We start from the raw sequence: 9469 nt of genomic DNA on the forward strand, positions 1-9469 counted from the left end.
GGAAACAGTGGGGGCGGGCGGCGTGACGCATGCTGGGACGCAAGGGGACGGAAATGGCGGCGGTAGGTGGAGTGGAGCCTACAAGGAGCCGGAAAAGGCGGGGCGGGGGCGGCGCGGGGCTTGCTGGGATGTACGGGGGCGGAATAGCTCTGACAGTGAGAGGTACCGGGCCGGAAACGGCGGGAGTGAGTGGCGCAGTGCATGCTGGGATGCAAGGGGGCGGAAACAGCGGAGGGCGGGTTGTACGCGGAGGATTGTGGGATGCAGCGTGGCGCCCGCCCCGAGCACGGCTACTGGGTTCATAATGAGGGCTGGGGCAGGACTCTGAAAATGGCGCCCTGGGTCCACGGAGTGGGCTGGGCCTGGAGATGTGGTCGCTGAGCCCGGTCGGGTCCTCGGATTACGAAAGGAGTTAGCTGTGTGTCCTAGGCGGGAACCTGACTTGCCCTCCCTGGGAAATGGGACTAACCAACATTTGTCGCCGTTTACGCAGGGGGCGGGTTGTGGGGGCGGGGCGGTACTGAGTTCAGGTTCTGCGTCGGACCTTTCGCGCCTCCGAGCCAAAACTCTGAGACTGGCGTCTCATGGCCTCCCCCCATCCTCACGCCCGTCTCAGAACCGTGTCCTCAAGTGCATAAAATCAACAAACGGAAGAAGATGCCAGAGGTTCTGACGTACAATGATGCATCAAGTTCTCAGACCTGACCAGCATTGATTAAGCGCCTGCTGTGTACCAGGCACTGTCCAGATACTACCTCATATGATCCTCACAACATTCCTGGGAGGGAGGGGCTGTTGTGACCCCCCCCCACTTTACAGATGAGGAAACGGAGGCAGGAAGCGGGTAAGGGACTCGCCCAGGGTCACCCAGCTAGGCAGCGTCCGAAGCAGGATTTGAACTCAAAGTCTTCCTGAGTCCAGGCTCAGCCTTTGCGCACCGCGGCGCCCCCTGGCGGCTTCTGACTTTGGAGAGGGAAGAGGAGGCGTCAGCCTGTGTTGTCAGAGGTGAAGTCGCAGGTCCGGTCCTGCTGACCAGGCGCCAGGCACTGGGCAGAGACACCAAGGCAAAAGCAAAGCCGCCCCTCCCACAGGGGAGGGGATGCACGTGCAGCAGGGGGCACTCATTTGGTGGGCTCTGGCTAGCCTCAGTTTCCTCATCTGTTACATGAAGGCAGGAGTTTGGGTGGCATGACCTCTAAGGTCCACCCGGCCTCTGAATCTTAGGATTTTAGGTAGAACTCAAAAGCGAATCTGAAAGACCTGGGTCCCAGCCCTATCTCTCACCTGGCAGGGAGGCTCCACTCATCACCCATCATCGCTGTAATTCAGTTTCCTCCTTTAGTAAAAAGGAACAACAATGAATCTTCCCCCTCAAAGGTCTGTTGAGAAGAAAGTGATTTGAGTGACAGCTAGATGGTAGAGACTCGGAATCAGGAAGACCCGAGTGCAAATCCTGCCTCAGACACTAACTGTGACCCAAGGCAAGTCACTTAAGCTCATTCAGCCCCGGGTAGGAGGGGCTAGATTATGGAAGACTTTAAAAACCAAACTGCATTTTATAGTTGACCATGGAGATAATAGGGAGCTGCTGCAGTTTGCTGAGTAGGGGGGTGACGTGGTCAGACCTGCGATTTAGGAAGATCACTTTGGCAGCTGAGTGGAGGATGGATGAGAGCAGGGAGGGACTCCGGGCAGGCAGCTCCCTTTCCCCCACCAGGTTATTGCAATAGTCCAGGTGGTAGATGCAGAGGGTCAGTCCTGGGGCAGGGGCAGCTGCAAAAGAGGGAAGGGGGCATATGAGTGAAGGTACAAAAGACAGGACCTGACAGCCTTGGGTAGGGGTGATGCAGGTGAAGGGTCATGACTGAGTGACCTGTCCATGGTGGTGCCCGCACAATAATAAGGAAGGTCAGAGGGGCAAAGGGGAAGGGCTTGGGGTCCCAGCACCTGCTTCCCAGGGCTGTTTTGAGGACAGTGAGATAGCTTATAGAAAGCACTTTCCAAGCCTGGAGGCACTATATAAAAAAGTAACTATTTTTAAACTGCTTTGCAAACTCTAAAGGATTGGCAAAATAGGAGTTGGTGATAATAAGCACATACTGTCTGCAAAACCAAAATGCTCAAGGAATTTTTTTTTAAGTCTTGCTGATGCCTATTGTTTGTGCTTTATGGTTATTCTGGAACCTCACCCTCTCTGAAGATTTCATGACCAAACAAAAGGTAAAGAGGGTCACGGAAGATAAAATGGACAATTTTGATTATGTAAAATTGAAAAGGTTTTGCACAAACAAAAGCAATGCAGCTTAAATTAGGAAGGAAACTGTTAACTGGGAAAAAAATCTCTGCAGCAAGATTCTCTGATAAGTCTCATTTCCAAGATATAGAAGGAATTGAGCCCGTGATGGGGCTTACTAAGCCCTCCTATATTGATTGATTCTCTGTTTACAAAGCATGTTACTTGGGGGCGCCTAGGTGGCACAGTGGATGGAGCACCAGCCCTGGAGTCAGGAGGACCTAAGTTCAAATCCGGCCTCAGACACATAACATTTACTACCTGTGTGACTCTGGGCAAGTCACTTAACCCCAATTGCCTCACCAAAAAAAAAAAAAAAAAAAAAAAGGACGTTATTCCCAAATGTCATGTAGGGAGAGAATATAAAAAATAATCTCTAGCAGAGCGCCAAACACTATATAGATGGGCCTTCAGCGAAGTAACTCCTGCACATTATCTCATTTGAACTTTATATGCCAGTTTTTATATCTATATCTTAACAATTGCATCTGTAAGTCAGACAACAAGCATTTATTAGGCTTTTCCTAGGGTTGTCTTTGAAGGTTGGGTATATATCGAAAGGCAAAAAGAATCCCTGCCCTCAGGGATCTCCCAGTCTAATGGGGGAAACAACATGGAAATAATGGGGTAGATACAAGGTATAGACAAGAGACTACAGTAACCTAGGAGAGAAGGCGTTAGAGGCAGAGGGACCAGGAAGTGCCTGGTGTGGAGGGGGTGGCTGGGGGAACCAGGGAGCCTAGAGGTGGGGGTGAGGAGATGTGGGGCTGGGTGGTCGTCATCCTCCGTGCTCGCAGAGGACCAGAATGACCACTCTGGCAGGGTCAAGGTCTAGTGTGTCCAGCTGTGGCTGAGCAGATCCACATGAGCTCAGAAGGCACTGCCACAGGTGAGGTACAAATAGTCCTTGAACATTCAGGGTGGAGAGGTCTCTAAATTTGTGCATCTCAATTTTTTAAAAAAAAATTTTACATTAGTTATGTTGTAAAGAAGAATTAGAACCAATAGGAGGAACCACAAGAAAGAGGAAGCAAAACAGAAGAAAAAAATAGCAAATAGTATGCTTCAATCTGCATTCACACTCCATAGTTCTTTCTCTGGATGTGGATAGCATTTTCTGTCATGAGGCCTTTGGAGATGTCTTAGATTCTTGCATTGCTGAGAAGAGCTAAGTCTATCAAAGTCAGTCTTCCCATAATGTGGCTGTTACTGTGTACAACGTTCTCCTGGTTCTGCTCACTTTCCTCAGCATCAATTCATACAAGCCTTTCCAGGTTTTTCTGAAGTCTGCTTGCTTATCATTTCTTATAACACAGTAGTATTCCATTACATTCATATGCCACAACTTGTTCAGCCATTCCCCAATGGATGGGCATCCCCTCAATTTCCAATTCTTTGCCACCACAGAAAGAGCTGTTATAAATATTTTTGTACACGTGGGTCCTTTCCCCGTTTGTATGATCTCTTTGGGATACAGCCCTAGAAGTGCCATTGCTGGGTCAAAGGGTATGCACATTTTTATAGCCCTTTGGGCATAGTTCCAAATTGCTCTCCAGAATGGTTGGATCAGTTCACAACTCCACCAACAAGCATTAGTGTTCCAATTTTCCCACATCTTCTGCAACATTTATCATTTTCCTGTTTTGTCATGTTAGCCAATTTGATAGATGTGATGTAGTACTTCAGAATTGCTTTGATTTGCATTTCTCTAATCAATAGTGATTTAGAGCATTTTTTCATATGGCTATAGCTTTAGTTTCTTCTTTTGAAAACTGCCTGTTCATATACTTTGACTATTTATCGATTGGGGAATGAGTTGTATTCTTATAAATTTGACTCAGTTCACTCTATTTTAGAAATGAGGTCCTTATCAGAGACACTGGTTGTAAAAATTCTTTCCCAGTTTTCTGCTTCCCTCCTAACCTTGGTTGCATTGGCTTTGTATGTGCAAAAACTTTTTAATTTAATGTAATCAAAATTATCCGTTTTGCATTTCATAGTGTTCTCTATCTCGTTTGGTCATAAATTCTTCTGTTCTCCATAAATCTAACAGGTAAACTATTCCTTGCTCTGCCAGTTTGCTTATTTATATCTAAATCATGTACTAATTTTTTGTTTTGGTATGTGGTGTAAGATTTTGGTCTATGCCTAGTTCTGCCATACTCTTCCAGTTTTCCCAGCAGTTTTTGTCAAATAGTGAGTTCTTATCCCAGAAACTGGGGTCTTGTCAAATAGTAGATTAGTATAATCATTGACTACTGTGTCTTGCATACCTAACCTAATTCCACTGATCCACCACTATATTTCTTAGCCAGTACCAACTAGTTTTGATAATTGCTGCTTTATAATACAATTTAAGATCTGGAATGGCTAGGCCACCTTCCCCTGCATTTCTTTTCATTAGTTCCCTTGATATTCTGGACCCTTTGTTCTTCCAAATGAATCTTGTTATTATTTTTTCTAGCTCTATAAAATAAGTTTTTGGTTGTTTTATTGTTATGGTACCGAATAAGTAAATTAGCCTAGGTAGAATTGTCATTTTTATTATATTAGCTCAGACTCCCCATGAGCAACTGATATTTTCCCAATTATTTCCACCTGACTTTTTTGTGTGAAAAGTGTTTTGTAATTGTGTTCATATAGTTCCTGGGTTCAAATTTCTGTTGAGCTAATGTAATTGTGCTTTGCTCATAGAGCACAGCACCTTCTTTGATATGGGCTGTCCTTTACCAATGTTTCACATGTCACACAATCAATTCCAAAGTTCTTCTGAGAGACCTTGAGAGAGTCCTTGTATCACTTCTTTTGATCACCATGTGAGTGCTTACCTTGTGTGAGTTCTCCATAAAATAGTCTTAGGAGGCAGCTAGGTGGCGCAGTGGAAGGAGTACCGGCCCTGGATTCAGGAGGACCCGAGTTCATATTCGGATTCAGACACATAACATTTACTAGCTGTGTGACCCTGGGCAAGTCACTTAACCCCATTGCCTAACCAAAACCAAAAACAAAAACAAAAGCAAAAAAAACATAAAATAGTCTTAGGCAAACATACATTTGGCAGTTGAACAATGTGGCCAGCCCATCAGAGTTGTGCTCTCTACAATAGAGTTTGAATGCTTGGCAGTTTAGCATGAGAAAGGACCTGAGTGTCCAGTACCTTATCTTGCCAGGTGATCTTCAGAATCTTCCTTAGACAATTCAAATGGAAGAGATTCAGTTTCCTGACATGGTGCTGGTAGACTGTCCAGTTTCACAGGCATACAACAATGAGGTCAGCACAAAGGCTCTGGAGACCTTCAGTTTGGTAGGCAGCCTAATACCTCTTCTCTCCCACACTTTCCTTCAGAGCCTCCCAAACACTGAGCTAGCTTGGACCTTTGATGAGGTGTGCATCAACCTCATCATCTGTGGGTACCTCCCTGTGAAGTATACTGCCAAGATAAATGAACTTATCCACAGTATTCATTCAATATTTCTCCATTTGCTGTAATCGATGGTTCCTGTGTTTTCTTGTGTTGTTAGGCCAAAATTAGCACAAGCAGCAGAGAATCAATCCCTACACTGTTATCTCTTAGCCTCAGAGGCTGCATTGAATGCACAGTATCTGCAAACAAAAAGTCACACACCAACTCTCCCTCCACTTTAGTCTTGGCTTGTAGCCTTTTCAAGTTAAATAATTTACCATCAGTGTGACGGCTGACCTTGGTGCCATTTTTGTCCTCCTTGAAGGTGTCCCACAACATCGCAAGCCTTGTTTCCTCCATTGGTGACTGGGAAAGTTCAAGAGCATCGTCCATTATCCAGAACCTGGGCAAGCATGCCATTGTGGAATTGGCATACAATACTGATGAACTTCTCCAGGCAACCACATTTTGCCATGATCTGCCACAAGCTCTCATGACCGACGAATCTTGTGTACAGACCTCTGTTTGCTCCTGGCATTTCTCCTGGAGTTGTCCAGAAGCAAACACCATAGCGACCATTCCTTGGCCCTTTCTGAAGTCTCTCTGGTAGATGACCATCTTCCAGGTGAAGGATCAGCCTATTAAGGAGGACTCGGGCAAGAATCTTGCCAGCAATGACTAAGAGAGAGACCCTTGTGATTGTCACAGGACAATCTACTTTACCTTTATAGAGATGGACAGTGGAAGCATCCTTGAACTCTTGGGGGATAACTTCCTCTTGCCATGTAACCTGGAAAATTTCAGCTTTTGTATGAGCAATCCACACACACCATGTAAATCTCAGCTGGAATAGAATCAGCACCAGGCACTTTGCCACATGAGAGGGACCTAATGGCATTCAAAACCTCTTTTTCGGTTGGAAGTCTGGCTAGAGAGGAATTGACTTCAACCTGAGTGAGGCAAACGGTCAATGGCTTCATCATTGATTGATGACGGTCTGTTGAAAACATTATGGAAGTGTTCAGCCCCTCTCTCCAGGATCATGTTCTCATCACTAATCAATGTGGCACCATCAGCATGAATAGTTGAGATGCACCAAAGGTCTTTGGCCCATAAATAGCCTTCAGGGCATCATAAAAGTACCTTGAATTGTTACCATCAGCATAAAACTGAATTTCATCTGCCTTCTCACTGAGCCAAGAATCCTGTATCTGTCTAAGCTTCACTTGCACGTTACTATTGACGGAGTTAAATGCTGCCTTCTTAGAGATGGGTGAACCATCCTGCTGGTAAAGCCTTGTTTTTCATTTAGTAGCTTCTGAATTTCCCCATCATTTCTGTCAAACCAAGCTTGATATTTGCGGATGTTCTGGCCCAGATGAGTAAATGCAGTGCTGTCTACCAAATCTCCGCTTACATGCAAAGACAAGGAAGCCAGTGTAGACAGATCAGCTGGCAAGGGTGGAAGAGGCCAGACTGTGAAGAGCTTTCAATGCCAAACATAAGACCTGACATTTGATCCTGGAAGTAATGAGGAGCCACTGGAATTTATTGAGTAAAGGAGTGATGTGGTGAGACGTGTGCTTTAGAAAAACCCACCTTGAGCGGAGAATGGATTGGGGTGGGGAAATACATGAGGCAGAGAGAAGCAATTCTGCAGTAGAGGTGAGGAGAGATGAGTGTAGATGGGCTCAGTGATCATCTCTGTGCAGAGTATTGGGAAATCTACAGTGGATAGAGGCCTGGAACCAGGAAGATCTGAGTTCAGAACCAGCCTCAGACACTTCCTTGACCCTGGGAGAGTCACTTAACCTCTGCTGATGACAGTTTCCTTAACTGTAAAATGGGGATAATAATAGCACCTAGCCCCAGAGGTGTTGTGAAGATCAAATGAACTAATATTTGTAAAATGCTTAACAGTCTGGCACACAGTAGGTACTTCATAAATGCTTCTTTTCTTCCTTCCTTGACTCTTCTTCCGAGCTCTCTCCATAGCACAAAGTCCCCGGGAGACATCTCCAGCTGGATTTCTCAGAGGCATCTCAAACTCAATTCGTACAAATCAGAACTTGTAATCTTTTCTTTGAGAACACTCCCCCCTCCCCCCGCTCTTCCTACCTTTCCCGTTTCTGTTGTGGAGACCGCCATCCTTCCAGGCAGTGCCTCAGGTTCCCAGCTTCAGAACCATCTTCAGCTACTCGCCCTCACTCACCCCCCTCCCCCATGTTCCGCCAGGTGCTGCCTTGTTTCTGTCTCCAACATCTCTTAAATCCAGTCCCTTCTCTCCACTCTCATTGTGGTCGCCACCCCCTTTGGCCTATTAGCACCTTTCACACAGACTGCTGAAACTACCTTCTCAAGAGACTTCCATGGCTCCCTATCTCCAGCGCCTCTGGAGCTGAAAGCCTCTCAAGGTCTGGTCCCAATCTGTCTCGGCACATTCGGAACTCGCCCTCCTGTCTCTCTGCTCCAGCCAAACTGGACTCCTTGCTGCCTCTCCCTCGTGGCTTTCTGGGTCCCTGCCCCCTTTAAATACCTACTCAGCTCCAGCCAAGTGACCCCAAAGTCAGTTGGAGAAGGAAAGGCAAACCACTGCTGTATCTTTGCCAAGAAAACCTCCTGGACAGTGTGGTCCACAGGGTCACAGAGAGTCAGACACGACTGAACAACAAAGTCAGTTAGAAGATTTTCCCTTCCTTACAAAGTAGCAGCCCTTCAATCACAAATGGCCAGAAACAGGCTCAGAGCAGGGGAGTTAGGTGGCACAGTGGATAGAGCACCAGCCCTGGAGTCAGGAGGACCTGAGTTCAAATCCGGCCTCAGACCAAACACTTGACACTTGCTGGCTGTGCGACCCTGGGCAAGTCACTTAACCCCAATTGCCTAAAAATTAAAAAAATAAAATAAAATAAAAACCTTATCCTGAGATGAGCTTCACCAAACCTCCCAAAAAGATCAAGAACCTGAACGAGGCGACCTTTAACATCCTGTCCGGCTTAAGAATTGTGTTTCTTCATCCTCATAAAAGACAGTGGGAGCGGTGAAAACTACTGAGACAGGCACCCGGGTTGGCGGAGGGGAAGGAGGAGCTCTTCCTGCTACTCCGGGAACGAGACATTAAGGGTGGTCACACCAGCCAGAGCTGGCGAGGGACGGCCTCCCCTGGGGACTAACGGGGCTCCAGAGCTGCCTCATCTATTCCTCTCATTTTTCTCCCGTGCTTGTCCGTCTGTCCTCTCCGGCCAGACGCGAGGGCAGTCGGGGGGGGGGGCCCAGAAAGAATCCCCCACAGAATAATCTCCTTGGCTCTCTGCCCAGGGATAAGGCCACGGGAAATTTCCCTATTTTAATCGCACCCAAATGCATACCTCCGCCACCCCACCCGCACCCCCGGGTTTGCCGGGAGTGTCATGGAAAGAAACTGATCAGAGTGTGAAAAGATCTGGTCTAGCCTGCTTCGCTCTGAACCTCGGTATCCTTGTCTGTAAAAGGAGAAAGGAGGACAATGCGTACATCATCTCTAAGGTCGCTTCCGTAGAGTCCCTTCTCATTGCCTGATCCGAGGTCTTAGAGGCGGATTTTGAGCTACAAGGAATCCTGGAAGGCTTTTCCAGACACCTTCTCCATGAAGGTTTTTCTGATCGTCCCCCCCTCCCACCCCTGCCGGCCAGCTGCCGGGACCTGAAACTGTCATTAGCCAAGCTCTAGGAGGCGCAGGCTAAAGTCTCTGCCCCCGGGGGACCAGCTGGGGCCAGCTGGGCCAGATGACGAT

Source organism: Vombatus ursinus, unplaced genomic scaffold (assembly GCF_900497805.2).
Source record: "Vombatus ursinus unplaced genomic scaffold, bare-nosed wombat genome assembly UNPS02001287.1, whole genome shotgun sequence".
In the NCBI taxonomy this organism is placed as follows: Eukaryota; Metazoa; Chordata; class Mammalia; order Diprotodontia; family Vombatidae; genus Vombatus; species Vombatus ursinus.